The sequence below is a fragment of the Rutidosis leptorrhynchoides genome, chromosome 6 (genome assembly GCF_046630445.1).
Source record: "Rutidosis leptorrhynchoides isolate AG116_Rl617_1_P2 chromosome 6, CSIRO_AGI_Rlap_v1, whole genome shotgun sequence".
NCBI classification, from domain to species: domain Eukaryota; kingdom Viridiplantae; phylum Streptophyta; class Magnoliopsida; order Asterales; family Asteraceae; genus Rutidosis; species Rutidosis leptorrhynchoides.
In genome coordinates this window covers 358,478,201-358,496,073 of record NC_092338.1, presented here as the reverse complement: position 1 = coordinate 358,496,073, position 17,873 = coordinate 358,478,201, and the positions used below count along the sequence as shown (strand labels likewise).

The following is a 17,873-nucleotide window of genomic DNA, read 5'->3' as shown; positions in this document are numbered from 1 at the left end:
CCGTTTGAGTGTTTATTCAAGACTACTCTTGGTAAACCGATCAATTAGTTCTCGTGCATAACCAATCAATCAGATCTTAATCCTAAATAAACATTCACATCGAGGGTAAAAAGTCTAGATGAGCATATTTCATCTCTTTGATATCAAAACTATCTTAATTGCTTTCCTTGCACTTATAAATTTAAAAGACCAAAAATATTGTTTTTACTTTTACTCTTCTCTGATTTGGCTAATCGTTAAATAAGCCACAAAACATAAAACTTGTACCTTTAAGCTTCATTTGCTTAGTTAATCATAATATAGTTTATAATTCTAGTTTGACTAATACAACTATCATTGGAACGATACACGGATTTTACCATTATCTATACTACTACACAATCGGGTACACTGCCCGTTAGTGTGTGTAATCTTTAAAACCGGTATTTTCCATACAACAATTCATATACCACTTTTCGCACATCAATAATCAACTATATTAAATCTTGTGGTTCAAAAACAACGTTACTATTACACCTATGATTTCACCAACGTTTTTCTTTGACAGTTTTCTATATGTTTTCTCAGGTCCTTGAACGCTAGGTGATACATGCTTCCGCACATTATTTTTGATACTTGCTTGGATGTCGAGTATACATGCATACGTGGAGCGTCTTTTGACTTAACTTAATTTGTGTCGCATGGGTTTCAATTGTACTTTAAACGTTGTAACATGTTTAGACTTGAACTACTTTGTAAACTTTGAAACATCTTTATAATTGAAATGAATGCGACATATTTTGGTCAAACGTTGTTTTAAAGTCTTATGATCACGTAACGGGACCTAAGTAGACGGCGCCGTCAATGACGATTTTGTCGGGTCGCTACAGGTAAAGTCCAATGGATAGTTAAATGTATGAAATTATTTTAATGTAAAATATCGATTTACTTAACTTGTCGATATCAATTTTCTAAGTTTTCTACATTCCATAATTTTACTTTCACATTAAATAATATGAAAGCTAAATAGTTACCGTATCAAAAGTCACGAGAAAATTATTGTAAAGTATGTATTGGAAATCAAACAGGAATCTCCACTAACTTTTGTCTAATTCTCGTTAATCGATACTTTGTTCTCACTTGTAGATCAATTTACCATTTATTCCGAATATTGTTAAAAAGAAAAGGTTTCTTAAATCAATGTGGACCTCACAACAGAGACCCGTAACCATATCATAATATAGATGATAAACTATCTTCTAATTCAATCGTTCGGTATAATCCTTTAATTCCGTAGATAATCCTATTAAATATATATTGAAACAAATACGTTAAATGTAAAGCGTTATACATTTAATATCTTGTTAACGTTTTCAAGTTGTCATATATATATATAAATATATATATATATATATCAATTTATGTAATCGTTCGTGAATCATCGGAATTTGGTCGAGGTTAAATGAATACATGAACACAGTTAAAAAATTTTGAGATTCAATTTTACAGACTTTGCTTATCGTGTCGGAAACATTAAATCATAACGAGAATTTGGTTCAAATTAAGTCGAAATTTTCCGGGTCATCACAAAATGCATGCACCTTTGTAATCACATTTGGATCTTTCCTTTAGGGTTTTAATATATCTTAAAGGCACAACTGGAAAAGGTATTCAAATGTTGAAGGACAATGGTTTTTCTCTGCGTGCTTATTGTGATTCTGATTGAGGTAAATGTAAATTGAACAGAAAGTCTGTACCAGGATACTTAGTTTTTCCTGTGATTCTCTTGTTGCTTGGAAAAGTAAAAAACAAGCAACTATATCTAGGTCCTCTCCTGAGACTGGATATAGGGCCATGGGAACCACTGCTTGTGAAATTGTTTGGTTGAAAACTTGTTACTTGATTTAAATATTCAAGTTAATTTACCTATTAACTTGTATTGTGCCAATAGTTATGTTTTATAAATTGCTGTTGATCCTGTTTTTTTATGAAAGGATTAAGCACTTTGAAATTAATTTTCACTATATAAAGGAAAGAATTGCTCCCGGGTTAATTAAACCTGTAAAGATTGATTCATTAAATCAATTTGTTGATATCCTTACAAAAGGATTGAATTCTACTCAACACATTTTTTAATGCAAAGGGTTGGGTCTTGTTGACATGTTTAAAAAATAAGTTTGAGGGAAAAGTTGAGTTATATAAACTTAATCAAGCTTATTTTTCCATTTATTGTTTCTCACTTGCGGTTTGTTCTAGTATATTTGGCAGGTTTATTTTTGGACCTGTTTTGATAAAGTTTGGAACATAGAAGGGCTAAGATTGCATTTTCTACTACTTGGAGCACAAGGAGTAAAGATGTTTATCTTTGAGGGTCCTTATTCTCTTTTTCAAAATCGATATATTGGAGCCTTATAGGTTTACATCCAACCCGATTCATTCACTTATTCGATCATTCTTTCTTCTGCTACTTTTGATCAAATTTCTTAAACCTCTATTTCTGTTTTATATCATCAGTTTATTTGATCAATTTTGGCACTAGTTATTGTTTTGATATTTACAATCACTTATTTTGTGTGATTGTAATTTTGGTTTATTGTTTTTTGTGTAAGGTTTGTTTATGGATTAGTTTTGGTGATTAATCAAGTGTTTTAAGGATAAGGATTGTTGTTGATTGATTCAACATTTAGTACTGAAACATAGGGGTGTTCATCGGTTCGATTTTCGGTTTGTTCGGTTTATTCGGTTCGGTGTATTCGGTTTTGAAATTTTTTTCAGCAAAACCGAAAACCGAATTCAAAGTTAAAACCGAACCAAACCGAAAACCGAATTAAAATTCGGATTCGGTCCGGTTTTCGGTTAAAACTGAATATTATGAAAAAACTGAGAACGATGGTAGTTAAATTGTGGCGTTACTGATGTCTTAGTTATTTATATCCCAAAATAATGACGTACTATTAAATTATCAAGAATTCGATAATTTATTAATATTTACAGCTTAATTATTACGTTTACCGCTTCTGTTATTAAGGAGAAGAACATAATAATTTGAGTAACATAATTATAATTGAGTTACCAAATCGTCATGTGAGTGAGAACATATTTTATTGATTAGATTCTAAATTATAATGACATTAAAACATAAATATACAAATTAAATATATAAAAAATTTGAATTCGGTTTTCGGTTAAACTGAATTCAGAATTTTCAAAACCGAAAACCGAACCGAAAACCGAATTCAAATTCGATTTCGGTTTGACTCGATCCGAAAACCATTTTTCAAATTCGGTTTGGTTTTTTTTCGGTTTGGTTTTCGAGTTCCACGGTTTCAAACCAAATACTGACCACCCATACTGAAACATTCAAAGTTAAAACACTCTTTTAACCATTAAAAATTCAAAGTTAAATTTTTGAATCATTAAGCATTCAATACATTTGTTTCTGACATCTTAATAAATATATGATACAGAATGATTCAACATTCAGTACTAAACTATTCAGAGTTAAAACACTCTTTTAACCATTAAACGCTTAAATTTTTTTGTAATATTCTGCTCAAATCATATCCAGAATACTTAACAAACAAGTATATATATTAGATTTCTTATTCAAGTAACACGCTATCAAAGTAATTTTATCTAATATACTAGTTGCCACATGAAAATCTAATTTACATAATTTTATATGATTATCAAACAACTTATAGTTTATTCATACACTTTTGAATCATTTTCAGATTATGAACTATTGAACAATCAATCATTAAATTTTAATCATTCAGTTTTATCAAACGCACCTCAAGTCCAATTCATTTCTAAAAGTTTTTTATCCTTTTATTTTTCACTTCAAAATATAAATGTATATTTATTTTTGGGAAATTTTTTTGAAAATGCATTGAATTTTCACTAAATTCCTATTTTATGCATCCAACTTTCAGATCACCTATTGTATGCATTCAACTATGTGAATTGTTCTATTGTATGTAGTTAACCTATTAGAGCACTCCCAACGGAAGTGTTAATGCTAGCCAATTTTATTGCCAAAACTTTAACACCAATGGGAACTTCTTGTTAATCCATTGCCAATATCCACTAGCCAACCATTTCGTCTATATTTGGCTTTTTGAATCACGAAGAATGTGTTTGATTTATTTGTACATATTGTATCAATATTTGTAAATTAATTTTATTAATTGATTTAGTGGGTATGTCATGGTTGGGAGTAAAATGTGATATGTTAGTGATTGAAAAAAAAAAAAAAGAAGGAAATATTGATGTGGCGCTGATGTGGCAGTGTGTTAATCTGAAGAAAGACGTCATGGTTGGGAATGCTCTTATAACAAGTAAACTTCAGGTCACCAGTTAGACATAATTACATCATTGGTCCCTCATGTTTGTCAGATATTGAAGGTTAGTCATTTATGTTAATTTTTGACATCATTGGTCATCATATTATATATTATATACATATATCTAAAAGGTAAAGTGAAAATAAATAGTACTATTCATTTTTTCACTTTTTCCAAACTTAACCTCTTAACTTTCATTAAAATACAAATCGAACCCCTCACTTTATACGTATATTTTTTTCCCAAATTTCACAAGCTTAACCCCCTAACTTTTATTAAAATACAAATCGAACCCCCACTTTACTAACTTTTTTTTTACTAATATTCAATTTTCACAAACTTAACCCCCTAACTTTTATTAAAATACAAATCGAACCCCCACTTTATACGTAAAGTTTTTTCAAATTTCACAAACTTAACCCACTAACTTTTATTAAAATACAAATCGAACCCCCACTTTACTAACTTTTTTTTTTTAAAATAAAACCCGAACGCTAAAAGAAGCAACTTTCACAAAAGAAACAACCCTTCAATGTTATGTCGAAAAAAATTCTTTTTTACAAAATAGATCAAGACTTTTTTTTAACTCGCATTCAAAACGGAGCCCCCGACGCGAAGCGAGGGCTCCACAACTAGCTTGTACTATTTAGAAAATTTGTCATAAAATTAGATATTATGTTTGTAGAACCTCAATTACGATAAAAGCAGAACCCCAAATCCCTTTCAAATTCATCCTAACTCAAAACCCTATTTATCTCATCACATGGCATAATCATCTAGTCAAACTATAAAATATTTATGAATCAGTTTGTTCGAACTGTACATCTAAACTATCCAAAAATGATCTCATTACATGGCATTATCATCATCCACTTAAACTATCAACTATTTTTATATCAATTTGTTCGATCCAAAGATGTAATAAACTATATAAAAAAAAAATAAAATGACGAAATCAACAAAGAATGATTATCTGTTCAAATTATTAACAAAAATCGAACAAATCGAAATAAAAAACACTATCTGTTCATCCTCTGTTCATAATCACTATCTGACGAAATCATTATCTGATTCCAGATATGGTTGCATCCTCTGTTCGCAAGATGATGATAAAGAGGATTGAAGATTTGATGCAAGATATGAACAAATCGATCTATGCCAGATCTGAACAACCGACGATGATTTAAGATGATGATGAAGAGATTGATTTTTAATGATATTAATAATTAATAAAGATTCAATGAAAAGATCAACGTAAAATATGGCTTTCCATTCAATTTTGAAGACGATGATTAATTTTTTTTTTTTTTTTTTTTTTTTTTTTTTTTTTTTTTTTTTTTTTTTGAAGAGGATGATTTAGTGAAGACCATGATTCATTGAATTTAAATATGGTTACCATTTTATTTTGAGGATTACAGTAGTAATTAAATGAAAAGATACAAACTAAAAAATGATTTAACCATCTGTTTGTTGAATTCTTAGAGTTAATGATTTGATATTGTTAAATTATTAGGATTTATGATTTGATATTGTTAATTTTTATATGTTGATTTAGAGTTTAAATTTTTTAATAGAATTTGAAGATATTTAAAAATGTGCTTTGCAATTATTGTTGATAAAGGTGCTTTAAAGATGAATGTTTTCTTAAAGATGAAGATGTTTATGAAAAGAAGAAGGAACCGGTGGTATTAGATAAGACATAACAAAAAGTTTTAACGTATGTTAAGTCTATGGACCAATTACAAATTTTTTCTACATATTAACTTGAAACCTTTTTAATAAATTACTTAATACAGTACATATAATAAAACTATTAAAATAGTTGAATGCATACAATAGAATATTCAAAAATTAGATGCATACAATAGCAATTTGATAAAAGTTATTTTCAAATATTTTTCCCTTTATTTTTTACACAAATGCATACGTATAATATTTAATATTTTAATAAAATATTATATACTATACGAATGAACTAGGTTCGTATTAGGTGGCTAACTCCTTAGTCTTACGAACCGCTTACACTAACTCAAGCATGTACGAGAATGTAGGGATTGTTATCTTTAATACTACGGCTAGTATTATACATTAATTAAGTAAAAAAATGATCTACTAAAATTTTGGTCCATATGACTCGCTCCCTCCATCACCAAAGCTATCTATTTTGAAAGTGTTTTTTTTTTTCTTTTTCCCTTCCAGTTTTGACTCCATTTATATTTATTATTTTATAAAAATTATTATAATATTTAATAAAATATATACGAATGAACTAGGTTTCAATCGTAAAATCGTAATTTTCATTGATATGATTTATATCAAAAATTATAAAATTAAAATAGAAATTAAAATCTCTAAAACAAATTAGAAAAGACACATTTTCAGAAAAAGTAAAATGAGAACGCTATTTTAAAACGAAACAGATATAATATTAATTAATACAGTAATAATAAACCAAGGCCAAATTATCTTCTTTTTTCTCAAATGAAAGCCGCAAATTCTTGTATGCTTCCGATCCGGTTCAAATACAACCAGGTTAGTCAAATAGCATATAAAAATACATTATTAATTATTACTCTTGTTAAGAACTAAATGATTAGCAATTAAATACAAAGAATGCGAGTCAAGTAGTCAAACGGATCAACAGATGTAAACTTAATCAGCTTGGAACAAAGCAATATCATGAAAATGATAAATTATAAAAACAGAAATGATAATTAGCTTGGATAAATTATTATTCATTACTCACAAGTCACAAGTCACAATATGAGAAACACACGCGTTACATATTACATGAAAATTAATACTCCGTAAAAAATTACAGAATAGTACAACACCCTTGACGATCGTGTGATGGTGGTGGTGGAGGGCGGGGATGAATAACCGGCGGTGGTGGTGGAGGGTGGTGATGAACGGGTGGTGGTGGAGGACCGTGATGAACTACGGGCGGTGGTGGTGGAGGATGGCCGTGGTGTGGTGGTGGTGGTGGGTGGTGTGGCCCTGGTCCATGCATCTTGATTTTATTTTGTTTCTCGCTTCAATTAATTCTTTTTTTTTTCTTGCGAATTTTGTAAGATTATGTAAATGAAATGAAGAGGTAGGTATGGAAATGAAGTTAAGGGTGTGAGAATTTATCCAGGGTATAGTGGGGATGGGGTAGGTGATTGTGACACAAATTAATTTTCCTTAATGTGGTGGTTTTGTTCTTTATCATTATTATATAAGACGGAAATAAGCATATGGTGGAAAAATACGAATTGTACAAGTGTTATGTACACGCGTTGAATTATAGTCAAGTGGCTTTTTTGTAATTTTAGTGTTATTATATATAATGTGAGTAAGTTAAAGAGACGTGTTGCAAATTTTATATTGTCACATGGCTGTGTCACGTGGTCCACGTGACTCTGTTTTATGTTTACAAATTCCAGTGGTGTACGAATCACTTCCCTTACAAATTATCAATAGTAATTTATTATTGTTACTAGATTTTAAGAGTTCGTGCGTTGCACGACAGCTCTAAAAACAGTTTGTGTGTTTGCTAAAATATGTAAAGCATTGGTTGTTATTGATGGCATATTTATGACGAAACACCTAAGTAGTCTAGCCTTTGAATAGATGTAAAAGAACATTGCATGGAACCTAATGTAGTACTCAATGAAAGCCTTAGAACATCAGATCTCTTTCACCTAAGGGAATTGTAGACAACAAAATATATAGAGAGATAACTCGTGTGATAATAATCCATTCAATTCAATGTGCATACACAAAATATATAGAGAGATAACTCAATGACCTTGTAAGGAGTGCAAGTCTATATTATCTTAGACCATGAAACACAAAAATATTAAGATAATCACTTTCCTACTTAGTGCGAGATGGGACTGCAACTTCAGAACTGGACACAGTAATAAACTGACTAAATCAGATAAGCAAACATATTTAATTTAAATTGACATACAACCATATATTTATTGCACTAACTGTTGAAATTTGGTTAGCCAGCTTGCACATCCAACTTTCGGTGATACAATGCAAACCATTGATTATGCAATTACTATCTCAGCCTGTGTGAGATGGAACAATACTTCCTGTCAATTTTAATATGAGAGTGGTCTAATGCTTTTTATAATTCAGTGAGTTTAAGAACTGTGCAAGACAAATTTATCGATGTCATATACTGGACCTACTCAAGCTCATCGATTAGTATAAAAACAACAATACTGGTGTAAATAATAACTATGCAAATATATATATAAAAAAAAAAAAGGTTACCAGATTGTGTTAGGAACGACTAACTAATACAGAGTACATCGTACTCAAAAGCACATATTATGCACATGATAATATTTTTGGCTTCAAATACTATGAAAAAAGTACTTAAAATAGGAACACGTACCTACATGAATGAAATAAATTACTCCGTATCAATTACCCATTCAGCTGAGCCTTCACCCCACCAAATGGAAACAATTGTAAGTAAGGCAATCACTTGATAAAACATACAATCTGACCCAGCTATATACACTAGATCAAATCACATAATGGCAGCCAAATGAAAAACATTATATATCCATGACCATGACCATTATTTGACCATTATCCTTACTTTCACCTGTTTGTGGACATATAACAACTATATATAAAGAAACCTTACCAGATTGTGAAAACAACACTCTGTTTGACAATGGGTGTTTGTTCGGTAATAAGCTTTTCATATCTTTAACAGTGCGATCTCTTCGGGTGTTTTGGAATCACCGATAGTTGCAACGAATAGTTGGGCTGTAAAACTTGCATCGGGTAACGATTGATCATTTTAACAGCCTTCTCAGCTTCTTCAACAACACTCATTGTTACCGACCCGAAACCCCTACTTTGATTGGTATCCCTGTTGTAAATAACCTAATTCAATAAAGAAACACCTTATAAGCAATCCACCTTCATATATTAGACTACTTCATATTTTCACTTATATTTCAATTGTATAAAGTTTATACCATTGAATATAAACAAACTTATATGATCAATTCCTCATACAATTGAAATAATAAAGTGCACACAGAAACACACTTTCATTTTTTACCAATTGTATACAAATTTTATGCATTTATAGCAGTTAGGGTGGTTAAATTTACCTTCTTTAGAAAATGGTCACCGGAATTAATTTTTTATGTAATCTTTTAAGAATCTGAAACTCGAGAATCGTAAGTAGTAGTTACCTATGTGAATTTTTACCGAACAAACTCATTACTTAACATTGTGAAGAGAAAACGCCCAAAATACTTGAACCAACAAACATCAACAAAAATTAATTAGGACAACTCTAAATCTAAGAGCCCGTGCATTGCACGACAACTCCAAATGTAAACATCGAAATCGTTATAATTGATAGCAAATTACGGTTTGATAAATAAAATTCCGAAAACTACTATTATTGATTTTGTTAGTGTTACAACCAAGATTTAAAAAAAAGATATTAATTTAACAACTATGAATCAATGCAGTGGTTATTGTACATTCATTTGTTCATATATTATGTCAATAAGTTTACTGTATTTTCAACATGACATTTATAATGAAGAGGCATACTTCAACACAAAACATATGATCACAATCACCTATGCAACAGTGTAGTATGCAACAACATATCGAATGAAACACTACGCAATCAAGCAGTCAAGGAATGACAACTTCTTAAGGTAAGCTCATCTACTTCTGTTAATTGTTAAAAAGCTAATCAAGGAAATTTAAAAGTATATATAGAAATCCCAAATGTTTTTATAGCTTATAATCCCATTCTAAAACATTAATCAAATTTCTTATAGAAATGATGTTGAAGAATCAGCAAAATTAGATTCAGTGGTATGTAATGTCATTGATGGGTCAAAATAAGGTAGTAACTGAAATTGAAGTGCATATTGAAAGTTAAATGTGTAATTTTGTTCCATACTCAGATGACCCGCCCAAATTACCCATCCTTATAATAATTCAAACAATGTAATTTTGTAAAAGAAAAGCAAAAAGGACCTTTTTCGGAACTTCACTTAGCGGTTTGAGACTGAAAACAACCATAGAATGAAAACCGCCATCCGACTTAAAGTGCCTAAAACAACTACTCTTAAAAATTAAAGTTATATTTGTACTATATATGTAATTCGAACGATTTTCATTAACGACTATCAAAGAAATATTTTACATAGTAATAAAGGCATTATCATTGAATAAACATACCACTAACACTTGAGGGCAACCACTCTGAAAGTCAACCACTGAAAACATTTAAATAGCAGAAGCACTTAATCAACGATTTTTATAATATGTTAACCAATTTTGTTGGTAAAATACATAAAATCAACTATACAAAATTGCAGCCATCTTAGATCGGTGAAAGGGTCCTTTGGATAGGCGTAAGCTGTGAATTAGAAGTACATCAATTTTTATAACCAAAAGGAAAAAGGCAAAACAGACTTGAAGTAACACATATATCACACATTAGAATGTAATGAATGGCTCTCAATATCAAATGAAAAGATAACTTATAGCCCCAAGAGCATTATGTCTGACTTCACTGTTTCCCGTGTCATCTTCGGTGGGAAGACCAATAGCAGTACCATGAGCCCTCAACAATCACCAGTTGTCAGGGGAACCCTATGATAAAATACATACATTAAAGTTTATTCAATTCGGCTGGTAACTAACATGATAAAAAATGGACTGCAATCATTTCATTTAGCCAATGTAAAAAACATTCTGATATGTAAGGATATACTAATCAACATACAATTAAATACATATGTCCTTACACAATTCAATATAGAATACACAGTTCAAAGATCGTTAACATATGATCCCAAAGGATAAGCGTATGGTAGCAGCTCCACATTATAATCAACAACTATATTTGATAAATGAGTTACTTGCATATTCAAGCTACAAAAGGACAGAAAAGTTTGACACGGCACAAAACCGACCCATTTGGTCTTAAACATAAAATTTCTGATGTTGACCGAAACCCAATTTTCCACGTACGCTTGTAATGTTGAACTGATAAAAGCAACTATAAGCGAATTCATTAAACTATCAGACTACATAATCAACATAATCCTCATAATCCGAGTCTTAGTTTTTACAGATCCACATAATGTAAATTCAGATGTATTAAACACGAAATCTGTGAATGAATCTCATCTGTAAAACGGCCATAACCATATCTAATTTTAAATAATGTGTTTTCGAATCCAAAAAACTTACAATAACAGCTCAGTCAACTAATTCAACAGATCATAACCATCGGTAAGTCCCAGTACCTACTTATCGAATAAGTAGTGATGAGAAATAAAAAATTAAAAAAAAAACTAATTGTTGCGAGATGAACCAAAGCCAAAGTGCAACCTAAATATGAAAGTAACAACCTAATTCAAATACCTTATGAGACCAATTTCAGACAAACATCGGTTGCAGCATAAAGTTCCTAGAAGAAATTTTGCAAACGAACTCATAAACTGAGTAAAACACTAACATCAAAATCGAAAGTAAAAGCTTACAAATAAATGAACTGTAAGTTTCCCAAGTGAAGATGAAATCAACACGAAACCATCGATGAGTTACTCTCCTACAATCGTCGATTAAATATCTCAGGTGCTTCACGAAACTTGATGTTGATTAAATAAAAAATATTACTCCGTAATAATCAACAATTGCAATAACAAACCCTAATTTTAGGCCAGCTGTTGAGTGATTAAAAGATAGGATTAAAGGATCGATTGCATAAAAGTGAAGAAAACAAACCCTAATTTTTGCCACCTGATAACCGTGATTTGTGAGATTAAACCCTAAATCTTTGATTGGTGATAAACTCATACCCATTCGATCTTGTTGTGTCTGTGGCGTCCTCTATTAAGTCGGATTTAGGCTTTAATCGCCAGTTGGAAGGATGTGGGCTTTAATCGTCAGATTCAATTTTGAAGAGAGAAGAATTCAGGCTTTAATGGCTTAATGGCCAGTTGCATCGATATGTTACTGTGTAGAAAAATGATGCGGATTCAGATTTAGATATGACGGTTGAAGAAAATGGCTAAAAAAAAGGATCGATGGTGTAATTTTAGATGTGGGTTCGAAAGTATGGTGAGAGAAAGAGAAAGGAGATGCAGAAGAGGTGAAGAGAGAAGATGGGGTTGGATGGTGCCATGTGGAATTTTGAGTAAAAAAAATGTCGTAAATTGGTTATAAAAATTCCACGTGGACTTCAGATTCTGTTTTGTGTGTCAGAGTGACACATAGGATTTAACTTTAGGCTTTGTAAATTGTAGATATTATTATACCTACATACTAAAATGCAAGCCGAAATCCTTCGTTTCAGTTGTTTCGGATTGTCGTTTTGAGTTTGCGTTCACACTACACTACCAACATACTAAAACGCATGCCGAAATCCATTGTTTCAGTTGTTTCGGATTGTCATTTTGAGTTTGAGTTCACACTCCAACCGGTCCCTTAACTTTGGCTCAATTTACACAACGACCCCTCAAGTTTACATTTTTACAGGGGTAGAAAGTGTAAATATATAATTTTATTAAAATAAAAGAAAGTAATTGCACCCGAATTTTTAACGGACCCTATCTTCTCGCTCGGTGCGAGTTATATTTTTCCGAGACCACCGTTCAACTCGAAATAATTTTACGAACACAACGCGACTAACTATACGCGAAACGGACATCGTTAAAAAAATACTAAATATTTCGGGCTATATTTCATACATATACATACACGTACAACAAACAACCCAATTTATTAGATACATTAGGTACCAAACAACGTATATCCAAATTCGATAGCACGTTGAATGCAACCGCAGCAACGCGCGGTCGAATTTTTTTCTAGTTTACCGCTAATCGACGTATACAATGGAATAGGTGTCTTAACGAGTTTAGTCGAGTTCTCAAGCCCTGCTCAATTAAAAATCAAAGTACTCGAGTTTAAATTAGACTCATTTCTAACTTAACATATTAAGCTCAAACTCGGCAAACTCGGCTTGTAGGGCTGAGTCGAGCCTGAGCTTGATAGTGTTCAAGCTCGGCTCGATTGATTTTTGTAAAGCTCGAGCTCGAGCTCGAGCTCGTGTCGAGCCTTTATATTTTTGTTCGAGCTCGGCTCATAATATATTTTTAAAGCTCGAGATCAGCTCGTTAAAAGCTCGGTACTTTTTTATAATTATTAAACAAGTTTATCTCGAATTAGCTCGGCTCGTTAAGCATAACTCGAGCTCGTTAAGCAAAGCTCGAGTTCGGCTCGCGATAAGCTCGGTATCACTCTGAGTTATGTGAATATTATTAAATTCCAATACTTAAAAACAAAACAAAAATGGATGTTAAGTAAAATTACCATTGAAAGGTTTATAGGTTTTCATAGAGTTATAAAGTGACATGTTTGAACATGAATGTAAACAAGACATGAAACTAGAACAAAACAATCAATACATTAAACATGTTACACATAAAGTAACTATCTATAACAAAGTTCAATAACATGCACATCTAGATACATTTCATGTTTAGTAAGCCACAAAAACTTGTCACTTGAAAAGACTTGAAAAGAACCTGCATTATATAAATACACAAATGTATTACGAAAATGAGAAAAAGTTACAAACACCATAAACAATGAAATGGGAAATTACAGTAGCTTAAGGTGATGTGAATGGGCATGTAGAGGCTTAGTAACAGAGTGCATGTATGAATTGTATTAGTTGGTTAGTAAAAGTGAAATATATAAATACAAATGAGTCGTCGGGGCCAACCAACATAAGTTGACTGTTTTCAACTTTTACTGAAAGTACTTTACGATGGTGTCAGTTGCATTAGCCATCCTAATTAAAAAGCGTATTACAAAATTGTACGGAGTAAAAGTTAATTCTATATTCATGAACTAACCTTCAACTTCAACTTGATTGTTTAACATTTGGCAATATAATCTCTATTGGCAATTCTTCTTAAAAAAACAAAATCAGCAAGTAATGTAACAGATACTCATCAACTCATATAAACTCATATACTGTTGGACAGAGTCCAAGTATTTGACAAACATTTAAGTTGTCAAATTGGAATTGAAGTTTGCATGCTAAACAAGTGGCTATGACTATTATATGCTTTCACATGCTTGTCTAACTTTGTTGAAGTCAAAAGAAAAGTTTGAATTGTAGTTTGCATCTTCACATGTCAAGTTGGTTATTGGTTTCACATATATTTTTCACATGTATATGTTGATCTATAAATACATAGCATGCAGAGATGAGAAGATCATCCAAGAGTGAGATCAAGTGATCCAAAAGAGAGAGAGAATCAAGATATCACAAAAAGGAAAAATATAGTTGAGCGATAATATCAACGGAGTGTGTTTTTTGTGAGGTCGAGAGCTTATTCTTGTAAGGAGTGTAAAAGAGTGTACGGGAAACTTAGATTTTATCCTAAAATCTAAGGAGCTTGGGTACGGGTTTACTTATAGTGTATTTTTTCTTGTACCGGATCTTTTATATTATAAGAATAAAGGGAACTCTTGGGGGTGGACGTAGGCAGGATTTTGCCGAACCACATTAAATCGTTGTGTTAACAGTTACTTTATTTTGCAAATTATTATTTCTCGCAAGTTTGTCTCAAACAATTATATCCTCGCTTCCGCTGGTGTGGGTGTGTCAGACAAGTTGTCATAACAAGTGGTATCAGAGCATCCAGGTGTTTCGGATAGTTTTTTGTTTGGAGATGGCGGGAAATAGCAGTATGAAGTTTAAGGTGGAGCCATTTGATGGAATCGGGAATCTCGCCTTGTGGCAAGTAAGGGTGAAGAATGTCCTGGTTTAGTAGGGCTTGGCAAAGCCGTTAAATGGTAAAAAGGATGGCATGCCTAAAAAGATGACGGATGACGATTGTAATCGTTGAACACTTAAACGTGTTTAATGGTCTAGTGTATCAACTTGCAAAAGTTGAGGTTTATGTTGAGGAAGAAGATAAGACCCTTATTCTTCTTGCCTCTCTTCCCAGTTCGTATGATATTTTGGTCACTACTATTCTTTACGGAAAGGCTACTGTAAAGATGGAGGATGTAGTACCTGTAATCTTATTATAGGATAAGAGACGAATATCCAGTGACCATTTTTGAGCATAGGTTTGCTATGGTTGGTCATGGAAGGGGAAGGTTTGCCGAGTAGAGATCTAGTGATAACAGTAGGTCTAGATCTGGAGACGGCGTGAAGGGTGTCCAGTGCTTCAAATGTCAAGAGCGGGGTCATTACAAGAAGGGTTGTTCACTCTGGAAGAATGGTGAAGATAAATATGGGGGTTCATTAGCTGTAGTAACAGTTAATGAATCGGTTAATTTGGGAGATGTTCTCACAATCTCCAAAAGTTCTACTTCTGCTCAAGATGAATTGATTTTAGATTGTTGTACAATGCATGTGTGTTTCAAGAAAGCTTATTTTGTTAAGCTAATATTAAAGAAGGCTGAGGTGCTAACTTTAGGTGGTGGATCGACACGTGATGTTGAGGGTGTTGGCATGGTGAAAAAAATTGTTTCACGGAGCTGCTTACACGCTTGGTGGTGTGGCGTACGCACCAAAGATGTACAAGAATTTAATATCCTTAAGCCAGTTGGATTCTCAAGGATACGAATATTCGGCCATAGGTGGAGTTATGAAAATCACACGTGGCGTGAAGGTCCTGATGAAGGGAGAGAAGTATGAGGGTTTACATCGTCTGGTGGCTAGTATAAAATGTACTCGTGTCTCGAAGGTTTTGAAAGTGTGCACGCTGGAAACTGGTCGGGAACATGTTGGGACATGTTTGACCAAAGTAGACGATGGTGAGAAGAAAAATCCTACTGTGGTGGAAGAGGTGATTCGAGACTCCTCTTCGGTGTCAACTAGGTAAGTTGACAGGGTTAGCTGCACATGATTTTTGGCTAGTTTATTTGAATCGGGGTTCAGGACAAGGTGATTCAAGGTGTGTGCAGCGGTGATAAGGAGGCCAATGGTGAAAGTAATAGGTGTTAGTATTTTCAGTGATGAAGAAGATAAATGTTCGTCAAGGTGGAGATTGTTGGACAGAGTCCAAGTATTTGACAAACATTTAAGTTGTCAAATTGGAATTGAAGTTTGCATGCTAAACAAGTGGCTATGACTATTATATGTTTTCACATGTTTGCCTAACTTTGTTGAAGTTAAGGAAAAGTTTGAATTGTAGTTTGCATCTTCACATATCAAGTTGGTTATTGGTTTCACATATAGTTTTCACATGTGTATGTTGATCTATAAATACATAGCATGCAGAGATGAGAAGATCATCCAAGAGTGGGATCAAGTGATCCAAAAGAGAGAGAGAGAGAGAGAATCAAGATATCACAAAAAGAAAAAACATAGTTGAGCGATAATATCAACGGAGTGTGTTTTTTGTGAGGTTGAGAGCTTATTCTTGTAAGGAGCGTAAAAGAGTGTACGGGAAACTTAGATTTTATGGGGCTTGGGTTAGGGTTAACTTATAGTGTACTTTTTCTTGTATTGATATCTTTTATATTATAAGAATAAAAGGAAATCTTGGGGGTGGATGTAGGCAGGGTTTTGCCGAACTACGTTAAATTGTCGTGTTATCAGTTACTTTATTTTACTAATTATTATTTCTCGCAAGTTTGTCTCAAACAATTATATCCTCGCTTCCGCTGGTGTGGGTGCGTCAGGCAAGTTGTCATAACATATACATTTTAAGATTCAAAAATTTACCTTAACTTTCTTCTTAAATCCAAAAGCTTGTCTAATCCAATCTCCTCCACAAAGCAAAGTTGTAGACATAAGATCTGTTGCAAAATACTAAACAAGCAAAGCACCATATTATAGAAAGTGAAATTTAAACGGATGATCTATATCCTGTTGTGACGATCGCTCCAAATCCATATGGACGAACACGTCATTCATCGATTTTATTGTGAGGTATTTGACCTCTATATGATACGTTTTGTAAATATTGCATTCTTTTGAAAAGGCACACCATAAATGAATATTTAAATCAAAGGTTTTCGACATCTGATGATTTCTATATATAGACAATCACCGTAATATAATAGTTTACAATAGTACTTTCGTTGACAATGTAGTTAAAATAAGATACATGGTGATGATTTGGTGAATGCAACGTTTCCTTGAAAAATATGCCATGTAAGACTCCATGGCTTGTCTAACATATAAGCAAACAGCGGAAGACTTCTAGAGAACCTGAGAATAAACATGCTAACAAGTGTCAACACAAAGGTTGGTGAGTTCATAGTTTTAATGTTTTGCATAATCTGTACATAAAGGTGGATCACAAGATTTCAGTTGTTTCATCCAGAAACGTTTATCAAAATATTCTACGAAATTGAGCACCCTGGTAACTAAACTTAACGTATATATAATTTGTACCATTTGTATAATCATCTTAATAATACACGCAAACCAAAGTGTACGCTTCTCAAATAGCATACGTCCATTAAAAGGCTAGTGCTCTAGCTCGGACGGGGATATCAAGCCCTATGGATCCA

The 17,873-nt window shown here is 32.4% G+C and overlaps 1 long non-coding RNA gene across 1 annotated transcript; it reads right to left on the bottom strand.

The window, feature by feature from the left end:
• Positions 1–10,626: 10,626 nt before the first annotated feature.
• LOC139852949 (uncharacterized) lies at positions 10,627–12,459 on the bottom strand. Its single transcript, XR_011761225.1, has 2 exons — positions 11,864–12,459; positions 10,627–10,967 (listed from the first exon to the last, which is right to left on the bottom strand). It is a non-coding gene; the product is annotated as an uncharacterized lncRNA (long non-coding RNA).
• Between the last annotated feature and the right edge of the window lie 5,414 nt (positions 12,460–17,873).